Raw genomic sequence first — 15,226 nt, 5'->3', positions numbered from 1 at the left:
TTGGTTTTGTGAATCGGCCGAGGTTAGACCATAGAGCCAAATTTGTTGGCTTAATCCAAACCATATATTGGTTTGGTTAAATAACTAATGGTTTCAGTCTACTATGATCTCGCTTATATTTTTTGACACCATACCTAGGAGTATTATTCGTGGTAGACATTAAGAAGTCATCAGCTTATTATTAATTGAAATTAAGCAACAACATTTGAAGAAAATGGACAAAAAAAATGAATCTTATCGCTTGTCTCCCTTAATTGTTTTATTCATAAACTGCTAATTTCAAACATAGAAACTACGTACACAAGGTACATGTTGGGTGCTAAGGAAGATTATGGATTTATATAACTTGAGAAAGATATTTGATTGCTAGATAACTTAATTTTTTTCTGATTTTTCTAACTTGTTTTTTTTGCTTGATCAACAACATTGCAAAACACCTCTATTTATAGTAGAGGATTTAGCACATCTAGCAAAGCCTAGAGACTTCCACATTGGAACTTACAAGTCATAGTCTAAGCTTATCTCTAGTCTAAACTTATCTCTAGTCAAACTTCTCTAGACCCATCTATCTTGAAGACCACCACAATTCATTTACTCCCCTCTAGATTTTTCTAACACACTTAGAAATTACAAATTACATTTTTTAACACCCCTTCTTAATTTGTAATTTGCATGTAGTTCTTGAACTTGAGAAATTTTTCCGTTGTAATAGCTTTTGTGAAGATGTCGGCCCATTGCTCATTGGTGTTGACAAATTGAAGTTGAATTTCTTCTTGCTGTACCAAATTTCGAATGAAATGATGACGAAGTTCAATATGCTTTGTGCGGTTGTGAAATACCGGATTTTTCGTCATTGCTATTGCGGACATATTATCACAATAGATAGTTGTCGGACCTTGTTCCTTTTGAAATAAATCTTCTAGAATTCTCCTTATCCAAACGACTTCACATGATGCATCGGTAGCGGCAATATACTCAGCCTCCGCGGATGATAAAGCAATAGTCTTTTGCTTTGGAATTTGCCATCTTCAAATTCCACCTTCAATCTTTCACCTAATTCCATACCAATTTTTGATGGAGAACACTATGATTATTGGAGCATTCAAATGAGAACAATTTATGTATCACAAGATTTATGGGAATTAGTTGATGAAGGTTATGAAGAAGAAGGCAAAACAATAGCTCAATTGAAAGAGCTAATTAAAAAGGATGCAAAAGCATTGCAATACATCCAACAAGGGGTTAGTAAATCGATCTTTCATAGAATTATGGGTGCAACTAAAGCTAAAATTGCATGGGATATTTTGAAAAAGGAATTTCAAGGTTCCGAAAAAGTTATTGTTATTAAGCTTCAATCATTGTGGAAAGAATTTGATAATTTGGGAATGAAGGAGAGTGAAAATATTCAACTTTTTTCATCTCGTGTTACTGAACTTATTAACAAAATTAGAAGTCTTGGAGATACTATCGAAGACAAAAAAATCGTGCAAAAAATTCTTCGAAGTTTGCCGCAAAAATTCGATCATGTTGTAGCCGCAATTGAAGAATCTAAAGATTTATCTTCTCTCTCTTTTTATGAACTAATTAGTTCTCTTGAAGCTCATGAAAGTCGAATCAATAGATATCAAAGTAGTCCGGTGGAGCAAGCATTTCAATCAAAGATTAATATTTCAAAACAACAAAAAAAAGGAAGTAAGGTTTTTCAAAAAAGAAATTATTTTGGAAAGCATCAAGAAGGACAAGGTTCTTTCCAATCTCAAGGAAAAGAACACAATCGAGGGAAGTTCGTCAACACAAAAAATTCTCAAGGAAATTCTGCTCCTTATTGTTTCTGTTGCAAAAAAGTTGGTCATGAATCTAAGGAATGTCGGTTTAAATGCACCAAATGCAAAATTCCCAATCATTCTCAAAGAGATTGTTGGTTTCAAAAAGGAAAAAGTGAAGTTAATTTTACAGAAGAAAAACAAGAAGCACAGTTATTTTCTTGCATGAATGTTGAAACACCACCATCGGATATTTGGTATTTGGACAGCGGATGCAGCCATCATATGACTGGAAATAGAGAATTATTTGTAGAACTTGAAAAAAATGTTTCTACTCAAGTAAAGCTTGGTGATGGAAAACTAAAACCTGCTGGAGGAAAAGGTGTGATTGCAGTAGCTACAAATAAAGGTGATAAATTTATTCATGATGTTCTTTATGTTCCCGGTATAACACAAAATCTCTTAAGTGTTGGGCAACTCATGAGGAGAAATTACTCTCTCCATTTTGACAATGGAGAATGTGAGATTGTTGATAAAAGAACAAATCTTATTGTGGCCACTGTCCAAATGACCTCAAATAATGTTTTCTATCTTATTATGCCAAAATGTGAGAATGTTTCATTCAAAAGTGAAGTTGATATGGCTCATATTTGGCATTTGAGATATGGTCATTTGAATTATAGAGGGTTGAAATTATTAAAAGAGAAAAATATGGTGGTTGGTCTTCCTTACATCTCAAAAAATGATGAAATTTGTGAAGGGTGTATTTACGGAAAAATGCATAGGCTTCCTTTTCCAAAAGTCTCTTCAAGAGCCCGTGCACCACTTGAATTGGTACATGCCGATATTTTTGGACCGACTAAAACACCTTCACTTAGTAATAAGAGATATTTTCTCTTATTTGTTGATGATTATACAAGAAAGATGTGGATTTATTTTCTTGAGCAAAAATCAGAAGCATTTGGTTTTTTTCTAGAATTTTTGGCTCTTGTAGAAAGACAAAGTGGCCAAAAATTGAAGACTCTCAGAACTGACCGAGGTGGAGAATTCATTTATAAACCCTTCATGAATTATTGCAAAGAAAAAGGAATTAAAAGAGAGCTCACAGTTCGTTATAGTCCACAACAAAATGGTGTGGCCGAAAGGAAGAATCGGACAATTGCAGAAATGGCTCGAAGCATGTTGAAGGGAAAAGGGCTTCCAAATAATCTATGGGCTGAGGCAGTAAATACATCGGTATTCTTATTAAATCGGTCTCCGACAAAAGCAGTTCAAAATATTACTCCATATGAAGCTTGGCATGGGAAAAAACCTCAAGTAGATTTTTTCAAAATTTTTGGTTGTCTAGCATATTCTCACATTCCTTTGAGAAAAGAAAAATTTGATGAGAAGGGTGAGAAATTCATCTTCATTGGTTATAGTAATGAATCCAAAGGTTATCGTCTTCTTGATCCCATCTCTAATAAATTGGTAATTTCTCGAGATGTTATTTTTGATGAGATGAAATCTTGGGAATGGGGAGAAAGTTCTTCTCAAATTGAAAATAAATTTGATTTTTTCCAAATTAATGATTGTCAAGAAGATCAAAGTTCTCCTTCATCAAATTTATCTGAGATGCCACAAATTTCTGAAAATAGAGGAGTTGAAAGTTCTCCAAATTTTGATGAGGATTCTTCGGATTCCGAATCACCTCCAAGAAAGACACGGTCTCTAAATGATATCTACGAATCATGTGGTTTTTCTTTCTTCACTTATGAACCACAAAATTTCAAAGAAGCAGAAAAAGAAGAAGTATGGAGAAATGCCATGAATGAAGAATTGACAACTATAGAAAAAAATCAAACTTGGGTACTTGTAGATCCTCCAAAAGAAAAAGATGTTGTTGGATTAAAATGGATCTACAAGACCAAATTTGATGAAGATGGATCAATTAAAAAACATAAGGCTCGCCTAGTTGCAAAGGGTTATTCTCAACAACCCGGTATTGACTTTAATGAAACATTTGCTCCGGTAGTAAGAATGGAGACAATCAGAATTGTTCTTGCATTAGCCGCTCAAATGAAGTTACAAGTTTTTCAACTTGATGTTAAATCAGCATTTTTAAATGGAGAATTGGAAGAAGAAGTTTATGTTGAGCAGCCGGAAGGATACAAAATAAAAGGAGAAGAAAATAAAGTATACAGACTAAAGAAAGCCTTATATGGCTTAAAACAAGCCCCCCGAGCATGGAATAGTAAAATTGACGGATATTTTCAGCAAAATAATTTTCACAAAAGCAAAAGTGAACCATCTTTATATGTCAAGAAAGAAGGAAATAATTTTCTAATTGTCTGTTTATATGTAGATGATCTAATTTTTACAGGCACAAATCTAAGGATGGTTGAAGAATTCAAGAAATCCATGATGAAGGAATATGAGATGACAGATTTGGGTCTCATGAAATACTTTCTCGGAATTCAAGTTCGTCAATCAAAAGGAGAGATCCTTATTTCCCAAGAGAAATATGTTGAAGACCTATTAAAAAGATTTCAAATGTCAAATTGCAAGCCTGTTGCTACACCTATTGGTGTAAATGAAAAATTGCAATTAAATGACGGAGCACCTAAGGTCGATCCTAAAATTTATCGAAGTCTGGTTGGGTCTCTTATTTATCTAACAAATACAAGGCCAGATATTGTTTATCCCGTCAGTCTCATCTCTAGATTCATGAGTGAGCCGAGTAAAATTCACTTTGCCGCTGCCAAGCGTATTTTACGCTACATTCAAGGAACAAAAAACCATGGAATAAAATATGTGTCTGAAGATGAAAACAAATTAGTGGGTTTTACTGACAGTGATTGGGCTGGTTCTCTTGATGATAGGAAAAGTACGTCCGGATATGTTTTTAAGTTGGGATCTAAAGTTATTGCTTGGGCATCAAAAAAGCAAAAGACTATTGCTTTATCATCCGCGGAGGCTGAGTATATTGCCGCTACCGATGCATCATGTGAAGTCGTTTGGATAAGGAGAATTCTAGAAGATTTATTTCAAAAGGAACAAGGTCCGACAACTATCTATTGTGATAATATGTCCGCAATAGCAATGACGAAAAATCCGGTATTTCACAACCGCACAAAGCATATTGAACTTCGTCATCATTTCATTCAGAGTAGTAGTCAACCCACAAGACGTGCGAGTGGAGGAACAAATCCTCCCATATGAACAACCACTTCCCTTCTTCTCCATCTTGATAATTAGCACAAATGATTAAAATATTGAAGGTATATCAGAGTGGCGCAGCGGAAGCGGTGTGGGCCCATAACCCACGGGTCCCAGGATCGGAACCTGGCTCTGATACCAAATTTGTTGGGTGCTAAGGAAGATTATGGATTTATATAACTTGAGAAAGATATTTGATTGCTAGATAACTTAATTTTTTTCTGATTTTTCTAACTTGTTTTTTTTGCTTGATCAACAACATTGCAAAACACCTCTATTTATAGTAGAGGATTTAGCACATCTAGCAAAGCCTAGAGACTTCCACATTGGAACTTACAAGTCATAGTCTAAGCTTATCTCTAGTCTAAACTTATCTCTAGTCAAACTTCTCTAGACCCATCTATCTTGAAGACCACCACAATTCATTTACTCCCCTCTAGATTTTTCTAACACACTTAGAAATTACAAATTACATTTTTTAACAGTACATAAGCTAGCTTAGGTTGTCTTACAAGGAGGAAGTGGATCACCACACAGGCCTTTGTTGCCCTTAAATGAAGATGCTGGGATTTTAGCTCTATGAGCAGGTATTTTACCAGTCAGTTGGTTCATTGATACATCAAATTCCTGAAGATTCGGCAAGTTTAATACCTTCGAAGGTATGGTTTCTGTAAGCTTGTTACCTGATAACAGGATCGACCTTAAACTGGCGATGCTTCCGAGCTCACCTGGTATCTTCCCTGATAGGCCATTGTTTTTAAGCTCCAAAGTTTCTAGCATTTCTAGTTTTGCCAGTGAACTTGGTATTGATCCTCCTAAAGGATTATTAGATAGTACTAATTTCACCACTGACTGCACAACCTCCTGATTTCCAATGTATTCAAATATAGGACTACCAAACATGTTATTTGAGAGATCAATAGACTTGTAATACCCATCCTCTGTCGAAGCTGATTTTGTGAAAATCGCTTCCATTCCTCCGCTGAAGTTGTTCGAATGAAGATCAAGGTCCTCGAGATAAATTAAGCTCTTGAAGTCGTCAGGGATGGCTGAATGGAAACCGTTGTTAGACAAATTCAAGGAATTGAGAGTAAACAATTGGCATATCCACTTTGGTAGTTCTCCGATTAGCCTATTACTCGATAAATCCAGTGTTACCAACTGAGTAAATGGTGATGCTAACCATGAAGGAAGTTGACCAGTTAGTCCGGTGTAAGCTAAATTGATGTCGTAAATATTATTTAATTCTGGTAACCAATTTGGGAAGCTAACTAGACCCAGCGGATTGAATGACAAGTCCAAGGTTTGTAAGCTTCTCAATTTGACCAACTGATGAGGAAGTGGACCTGATAGATTGTTTCTTGAGATATTGAGATATACAAGCTTCTCAAGACTGCCTAAACTTGAAGGTATTACACCTGAAATATGATTGTTTGATAATAACAAATAGTTTAGGCTCTGGAGTTTTCCAATGGATGACGGTATACTACCGAATATCTTGTTATTACGAAGATCCAACCATTCAAGGTTCTTGAGCTTTCCAATTGATGCGGGTAAGCTACCGGTTAGCTTGTTATGAGATAAAACACAATCTTTGAGAGAAACGAGATTGGAAAGTGAACCAGGAATATTGCCGGATAATCTATTCTGATTCATTACGATCCGGGCTACTTTGTATAGTCGTCCAATAGAGCGTGGAATGGATCCATTGAGCTGGTTCTCGGACAAGTCTAGGTAGGCCAGGTTCTTGAGGTTCCCAATTGTGCTTGGGATTCTTCCTGAGAGTTTGTTTGCTGTAAGACTAAGAAATGTTAATGACCGTAAGTTTCCAATAGTAGATGGAATGACTCCGAATATTTCATTATTGTTCAGATCAAGCTCCTTAAGGGATGCCATAGATTTGAAAATGGAGAATGGAATTAGACCGGATAGACGATTCTTGTATAGGTAAAGCTTATTGAGTTGGAAAAGATGTTGGAAAGTTGCAGGGATTGAACCAGAGAGGTGATTGTAGTTGAGGTGGAGTTCAGTCAGTTTTGTTAGTTTTCCAAGTTGAGGTGGTATTTCTCCATTCAACTCAAGGATGCTAAGATCAAGAACACGAAGAAACGAAAGATTCCCAAGAGACGGAGATATAGTACCGACAATCCCTCTCAAGATGTTCACATCATCGCTAGAAAGAATACCTCTACGTTCAAGTCTAACGACACGACCATTGGTGGGATCACAAGTAATACCATCCCATTTGGTGCAGCAATCAGTGGATATCTTCCAAGTTACTAACTGTTGATTTGGATCTTTGGTGATCTTAGCTTTGAAATCAATCAAAGCTGCTTTGTCTAACTTATGACATGCTTGGGTTGTTTTTGAGAATGCAGAAAAAGAGAAACAGATTACTAGAAAAAGAAAAAATGAGTAGAATTTAATCATCATCTTACAAAAAAACTTCAGTAATGTGATGAAAGTTATCACAGATAGTGGCTTGATGATTAGAAAGATGAGGAAACTTAGGTATTTGTAAGGAAGGTTTCACATGAAAAATGGGTGCTGTGATTAATAATACTTATAATTTATTCAAGTAGAGAAATGGAGACTATAAATTGCAGTAATAATTAGTATTGAGGAAATAATAACTTAAATTATTCAGGGAGGGATCGAAGATTGGGTCCAATTTAATGAAGAGAAATAAAATACAAATACGGACATACTTATATGAGAAGACGCGTCTCTATATATACATGAACAAGGAAAACGTGATTCCATCATCTATTATTTTATGGAAGGACAAGTGATCTTCATTTCAAGTCTCCATCTTATCAGGAGAAATAAGTATCGGTGGTATTTCAAGTGTATAAGAGCATCTCCAATGCAACACTCAAACTCTAAATCTTAGAGTGCCACATAGGATTTTTTAGAGTTTTTCTTTAAAATTCATCTCCAATGCAAAACTCAACATGAATCTCTAAAGTGATGTGTCTAGATTTATTTTAGAGATCTTTAAGAGGACACTCTAAATTCAGAGTGTCCTTTTGAGATTCTGTAAGTGCCACATAAGCAAATCTATAAGTTTTAAACTAAAATATAGATTTTTAGAGTTTCTCTTTAGTGTTGCATTGGAGAAGGTTTTGCAATAGAGTGTCTCTTAATGGCCAAATAGGAAAGAGGCCATTTTTCACACTTGACACATAGGATTTTTAGAGTTTTTTTGAGTCTTGTATTGGAGATGCTCTAATAATACATAAACATTCATATGCATATGACATATTAGGTTAACCAGATGGGCAGGTACTACAGGGCTTATGGTGGCCAGTACTTGGGTAAACAGTGAACTGCTGAACCCATGCTGAGCCATGAAATAAGTTAGGTTGGAGTAGGTATTCCTCATGGCTGAGCCATGAAATAGTTCAAGCAAGAGCTTTTGAAGTTTCACTATGTTTGCACTCTTGATCAGATATCCCATGGTCTTACAAAGGGGTATCAAACGCTTCTCTGCCTTTAGCACAAAGCTTTGAGTTATTTGCCGGTTTGCCCTCCTCCAAGCTTGAGTGGGTGGAACAGAAACCAGATAAAACTCAACAAAAACGGAAGAGTATCCATGATCACCATTGCCTTCAATGAATCTTGTAGCATTTTATGAAAAAAATATCTGCACTCAGATACTGCTGTGCTTATCGGGTTCGTATTTGCTAAACTCTATAACTTGAACCCGATAAATTACAGAGAGCGGTTAACATCACCTCTTAAAATTGCGGTTAACCCCGGCCTTTTCGAATCTCTCCATCAACCCAGGGGCGGCCCGGTCCCAAAGCAATTAAAGTTGTCTCTTTGGGCTCCAACGTGGTTAAGAGCCTCAAATTTCGAATTTTGTATAATACTTTTAAAATAATAATTATATCAAATAGATTTTATACATAATTTATGAGTTAAAAGGCCAAAAAGTGGACCCAAATAGAAAAAAAAAACCACTAAAAAAAATTATAAAAAAATGAAAATTCATTTTTAGCATTTTTTAACTGTTGATAACATATATGATTATGTTGTTAACAAAACACTCTTATTTTTTTCATAATCTCCTTTTCACCCTTCTGCTGACAACATATATAAATACGAGGTATCTCCCGCGCTCTGCAGGCGTTGTCAATCCCGTCAGACTTACACTAGTCGTGGTCGAAACTTTCATAATACAAGCACGGTGGGTTCAGACATTCGCTCGGATGAACGTACTACATTTGTCTAGGTAAATCGTCGTCTGATGTTACACGAACCAAGCGAAAACCTAGACGTGCTAGCATCACATGATATTAAAATACGCAAAAAAGTGCTAGCACGTTTAGGTTTTCGCTTGACCCGTGTAACATATATAATTGTGTTGTTACAGACGGTTGACAACGTATGTAACAACACCCTGACTTGTTATAAAATGTTGACAAATATATAATTGTCCTGACTTGTTATAAAATGTTGATAACATATATAATTATGTTGTTAACAACGTACATAGTACATTAGCCAAAATATCATTTGTCCTTTAATGAGTTTGTTAAATACAAAATATAATATGCATAACATTTTAATTTTTGGGAAAGACAAACAAAAAATTGCACTACTCTAAATGTTTATGTCGTAAGAAACACAAAAAATGCGAAAATCATTTCTTTCTTCACAAGACAAATCGAAAAATTCTTTAGCCAAAATGTTAGTGTTCGTCTGTGTTTGTCAAATGCAAAAGACAAAATGCAAAACATTTTGCAAACTAATTTTTGAGCAAAAATAATTTTGTTCAGAAATGTACAAAATTGTTGAGAGCAACTAAGATTTGTTCAGAAATTTTCAAAAATATTTTTGACGTTGATTTCGGGGTAAAATTGTATTTTTACAAAATACATTTTTTTTTTCAAATTGGCCATGGTTTCATATTATTTCCAAAATTTTGGGTTTTTAAATTATCCTCCATTTTTTACATGGGGTAAGTTGTAGCTTAGTGGATAAGAGGATTGCATTTATGTAAGAGGTCAAGGGTTCAATTCCTCTTCAAATCATTGTATTAAAAAAATATTTATATTTATTTATTCGAATATACACAGTATTAGCCCCCAAATTTTAACTTCACTTCAGGCCTCCCAAACGCCTCCCAAATGTTTGGGCCGCCCCTGAATCCAACCCTTCATCATGGAAACCACTTTGTCTCTAAACCTATCATCATCAATCAACAATGAGTAGTTAGAGAGATAAAGAAAACAATGAGTAGTTAGAGAGATAAATAACCTTGCTTTAGAGAGGTAAATAGAGTAAAACAATTATGAGAACTTTGATTTCAGACCAACCTTGATATACAATGAGTAGTTAGAGAGAGAAAGAACTTTGATCCAAAATCACTAATATTAAAAATACTCTCGGGAACTCTACTCACAGACGGGTCTCAGACCACTCTGACAGGTTTCAGACATGACAATCCGAAATCTCTTGGATTGATCCGAGTCCGAAGCTTTGCTTTAGATTTCGAATGGGACAATCCGCACCCAGGTGTCAATAGACGTTTGGGGTCAAAAGAGATCGACCTTAGTCGAAAGAGATTTAGTCTAACATAAACAAGGGACTGATTTTGTTACGAATTAGACATGTGATTGACAAATGTAGGTGACCAAGAGCCGTTTCTAAGAAGACGAAAGTACGTGCTTTCCTTTTCAAAGTGACACTTATGAAAATACATTGATCTAATATCTTATCTGCCTTATTATTTCATTCATCATCTGCTAACATTTGACACTATGAAGTATACATTAGCTTAGGTGGTCTTACAAGGAGGAAGTGGACTGCCACATAGACCATTATTGCCTTCGAAAGAAGATGCTGATATATTGGCCTTATGAGGAGGTATTTCTCCGCTCAGCTGGTTCATAGATACATCAAATTCTTCAAGTTTTTCCAAGTTTAGTACTTCTGAGGGTATGGCTCCTGTAATCCGATAACATAATCGACTTTAACTTTGCAGCATTGCCTAGATCAATTGGTATATTACCCGATAGGTCATTGTTTTTCATCTCCAGAGTTTCCAATTCTTTTAGTTTTGTTAGTGAGATTGGTATCGACCCTCCAAAACAATTATTGGATAGTACCAGTTTCTCTACGGACTTCATAGCATCCTCGTATTCAATACCCTCATATATAGAAGAAAACTTGTTACTGGAGAGATCAATAGATCTATAATAACCAGCTTCCCAATCTCGTAAAATATATTTTGTGAAAATCGCTCCCATATCCCCGGTGAAGTTGTTTGAATGAAGATCGACGTCCACGAGACTAAATAAGCTCCTATAGCTTCTGGAATAGCTGAATGGAAACCATTGTTTGATAAATTTAGAAAATTGAGATTAAACATTCGACATATATATTCCGGTAATTCTCCCGTTAGTCCATTACTTGATAAATCCAGTTTGAGCAACTGAGTAAATGGAGCTGATGATAATGGCTCAATGGGTGGAAGCTCACCAATTAACCCAGTTTCAGCTAAACTGAGGTCTAAAAGATTTTCTAATTCTGCTAACCACTCTGGGAAGTTAACTAGACCCAATGGATTGAATGACAAATCTAGAGTTTGTAAGCTTTTCAATTTGAGTAACTCACGAGGAATTGGACCTGATAGATTGTTTCTTGAGATAACAAGATATTGAAGGCTCTGAAGATTGCCTAAACTTGAAGGAATTTTACCCGAAATATGATTGTTTGATAAGAACAAATTGGTTAGGTTCTGAAACTTCCCAATGGATAAGGGTAACCTTCCAGTTAGCTTGTTATTCGATAAATCGAGAAAATTAAGAGAAACTAGATTGGAAACTGAATTAGGAATAATACCGAATAGCTTATTTTGGTTCAGGGAGAGTCGAGCTAATTTCGATAATCCTCCAATGGAACGTGGAATAACACTAGATAGTTCATTGTTGCTTAGATCAAGTTCTGTAAGAGAAGTCATAGATGTTATAACGGTAGGTGGAATTATACCTACTAAACGATTGTTTTGGAGATGAAGCTTATCGAGTTGGTAAAAATGTTTGAAAGATGTCGGGATTGGACCAGATAGATTGTTGTCATCCAGATGGAGTTTAGTAAGGTTCGACAGCTTGCCAAGTTGACGTGGTATTGTTCCGTTCAAATTCTTGAAGCCACCAATATCAAGTACTCGAAGAAATGAAAGATTGCCAAGAAATGGAGATATAACTCCACTCTTTACAATCTTTAAGTCATCATAGTAATAACCCCAATCACCTCGACGTTCGACACTAACGACACGTTCCGTGATCGAATCACAATTAACACCATCCCATAAGGTGCAACAATCAGTGGACTTCTTCCAAGTTTCAAACAATATAGTAGGATGGTTATTGGTTATCTTAGCCTTGAAATCAAGCAAAGCATCTCTGTCTATGGGATGACATGCTTGGGTTGTCTTTGAGAATGTAGAGAAGGAAAAGTGGAGTATGAAGAGGAAAAGTGAGAAGAATCTCATGGTAGTAGGAAAACTCATTATTAATGAGATGAAACTGATGGCAAGTGGAGTGAGAAGGGGATTGGATGAATGAAAAATGAGAAAACTTAGCTCCTTCTGTAGAAGGTTTAGAGGAGTCAATAAGGTGCCTAGTCCAGAGATTGAGACTATAAAATTCAATAAGTTGACCTAGCACTATGAAGTGCTGGTGCCATCTAAGTTTTATTGGGTAGATAAACTAAGTCAGGCTCTTTTAATTTTAAGGAATTAGCATATGGTAGATGATTTGATAATGCGACCATGATGATAGGAACATGTGCATGTTTATCAATAAATTTTTATTACATATACCAAGGGTTACTTTAGCATTAATCATTAATGGGGATTATCTTAAGGAGAGATCTATGATTATCTAAATCAGTAAATCTCATCACTCTAATAAATAGAAATATAATGAGCCTAAACCTGGGAGAAAACAAAGGCGTATATACAGAATAAAGACGTGATTTTATCATCTAAGAGGATCAGTGCCTTGTTTAATTTTTATTTAGGGCCGGTGGGTTAAAGGCCCAGAAAAGGATAAGAATAGGACTCGAGGCCCTCGAGGCCCAATGTTCGAAATAAATTAAAATTAGGTTCTTTTGATGGAATACATATTTTACCCTGAAAATAAAAATTTCATTTAAATTCACCCCTGCTATGGTTTCCGTCCAATTTGCTCTCAATAATTTTTTATTCTTAGGGTCAATAATGATGTGATATGTTACTTACAAATTTGTTTTTCCTAAAAAGTTCTTTGAAATATGTTTCGCATTTTGTCCTTTGCATTTAAAAAATATTTACTGATAATAGTTTAGCTTAAGCACTTTTCGGTTTGCCACTTCGATAAAAGATTATGTCCTCCATTTTGTTATTTGCATTTGACAAACATATTAGCTGACAAATAACATTTGGACAAATGCATTTTTTCTGCGTCTTGTACAAAAATAATATGTTATCCATATTACCCTTTGTACGGATAAATAATATTTTGAGTAATGTATATTGTAATTTGCCTTGTGAAGAAAGAAATGTGTTCTGCATTTTTTCTTTTGCTTTTGACAAACACCTTAACTATTTAGACTAATGTATTTTCTAAATTTTCTTGTGAAAAAAAAAAATATGCACTACAAAAAAAATGGTCATTTGCATTTCACAAACCCTTTAACTCACAAATAACATTATGGCTTAAGCATTTTTTTTAATTTATTTTGTGAAAACAATAAATATATTCTACATTTTACTATTTGCATTTGACAAACACAGTAACTGACACTAACATTTTGGCTAAAGCATTTTACTATTTGCCTTGTAAAGAAAGAAATTGTTTATGCCTTTTTTTTCTTTTGCTTCTGACAAAAACATTAACCAAAATATAACATTTAGACTAATGCATTTTCTAATTTGCCTTGTGCAAAAAGAAATATGTTACCCATCTTAGCCTTTTCATTTCATAAACCCGTTAATGCACAGTAAATACTTTGGTTAAGCATTTTTTCAATTTGTTTTGTAAAAAAATTTCATATGTTTTACATTTCACCATTTGTATTTGACAAACACATCAACTGGCACTAACATTTTGGGTAAAAAACATTTCCGATTTGCCTTCCGTAGAAAGAAATGATTTTTGCATTTTTTCTTTTGTTGTTGACAAACACATTAACTGACTAACAACTTTAATGCATTTTTTTTTGTTGTCTTGTGTAAAAATTAATACGTTATGATATTATCCTTTGTATTTACTAAACTCATTAGCGGGCAAATAATATTTTGGCTAATGCACTTTGTAATTTGTCTTCTGAGAAAAGAAATGTTTTCTGCATTTTTTCATTTGCTTCTGACAATATCGTTAACTGAAAAATAATTTTTAAACTAATGCATTTTCTAGTTTCCCTTGTGCAAAAAAAATATGTTATCTTGGAACAAAAAAAGATCGATCTAAACAAAAATTTGTTATCCTAGAGAGAGCGAAACCGAAAAATAGATCTAAAACTATACTTTTTGTTATCTTTGAACAAAAAAAAATCTCTGTGGACTTTATAACTTTGTTAATAGATTATATAGTGTGGACTTTATTTCTTGTTATGGCAATTTCCGTAAACACAAAGTGTGGACTTTTAGTCGTAACATTTATAAACACAAACAAAGTAGTATCCTGTTTGCAGAATATTAACATCATAATAACAAGTTAAAAACTTCTTAACACACCATTTGATTTGTCCGTTAAAAAAACCACAAACCTTTCTGTCATATCAGTTTTTGTAATGCACAAATTAAGTGTGAACTTCTGATGTAGAAACACAGCGGAATTAAAAGATACGAATAACTAAATAAGAACAATGAAAATAAAGATCAAATAACTCTAAATACTCAAATTTATTAAAACCTCAATGGGGTTTTTCTCTCAATCTCAGAATAATAGACAAACTAGATATCCTTTTATAGGATTCTGGACTTTCCTAGATAGACTTGAATTAGACTTCCTAAATAATTAAATACTGCAACTGCCTAAATAACTAGACTCAAATCTGGACCTTTCCAATTATTAGAAATATTAAAATAGCATAATTTCCTAAACCTAAATTATTTAATAATCATACTAAAATAAGGACTTCCTAAATCTACTCTCTCTGGCCGGTTGGTCCATGACCGGGTCCGGTCATGGAAATAATCTCCACGCCGGGTGCCCCTGCATCAGCATCCCCTTCCCTCAAGAGGTTCGTCCCGAACCGTTTGTGAAGAG

The 15,226-nt window shown here is 34.6% G+C and overlaps 1 pseudogene; it reads right to left on the bottom strand.

The window, feature by feature from the left end:
- Window positions 1–5,459: 5,459 nt before the first annotated feature.
- LOC147533581 (uncharacterized) lies at window positions 5,460–12,483 on the bottom strand (annotated as a pseudogene).
- Window positions 12,484–15,226: the final 2,743 nt, after the last annotated feature.

Source organism: Eschscholzia californica, unplaced genomic scaffold, assembly GCF_041429995.1.
Source record: "Eschscholzia californica isolate CP2 unplaced genomic scaffold, dmEscCali1.0.p SCAF_6, whole genome shotgun sequence".
Taxonomy (NCBI): domain Eukaryota; kingdom Viridiplantae; phylum Streptophyta; class Magnoliopsida; order Ranunculales; family Papaveraceae; genus Eschscholzia; species Eschscholzia californica.
The sequence above is the reverse complement of the archived record's forward strand: the minus strand, read 5'-3'. Positions and strand labels throughout refer to the sequence as shown.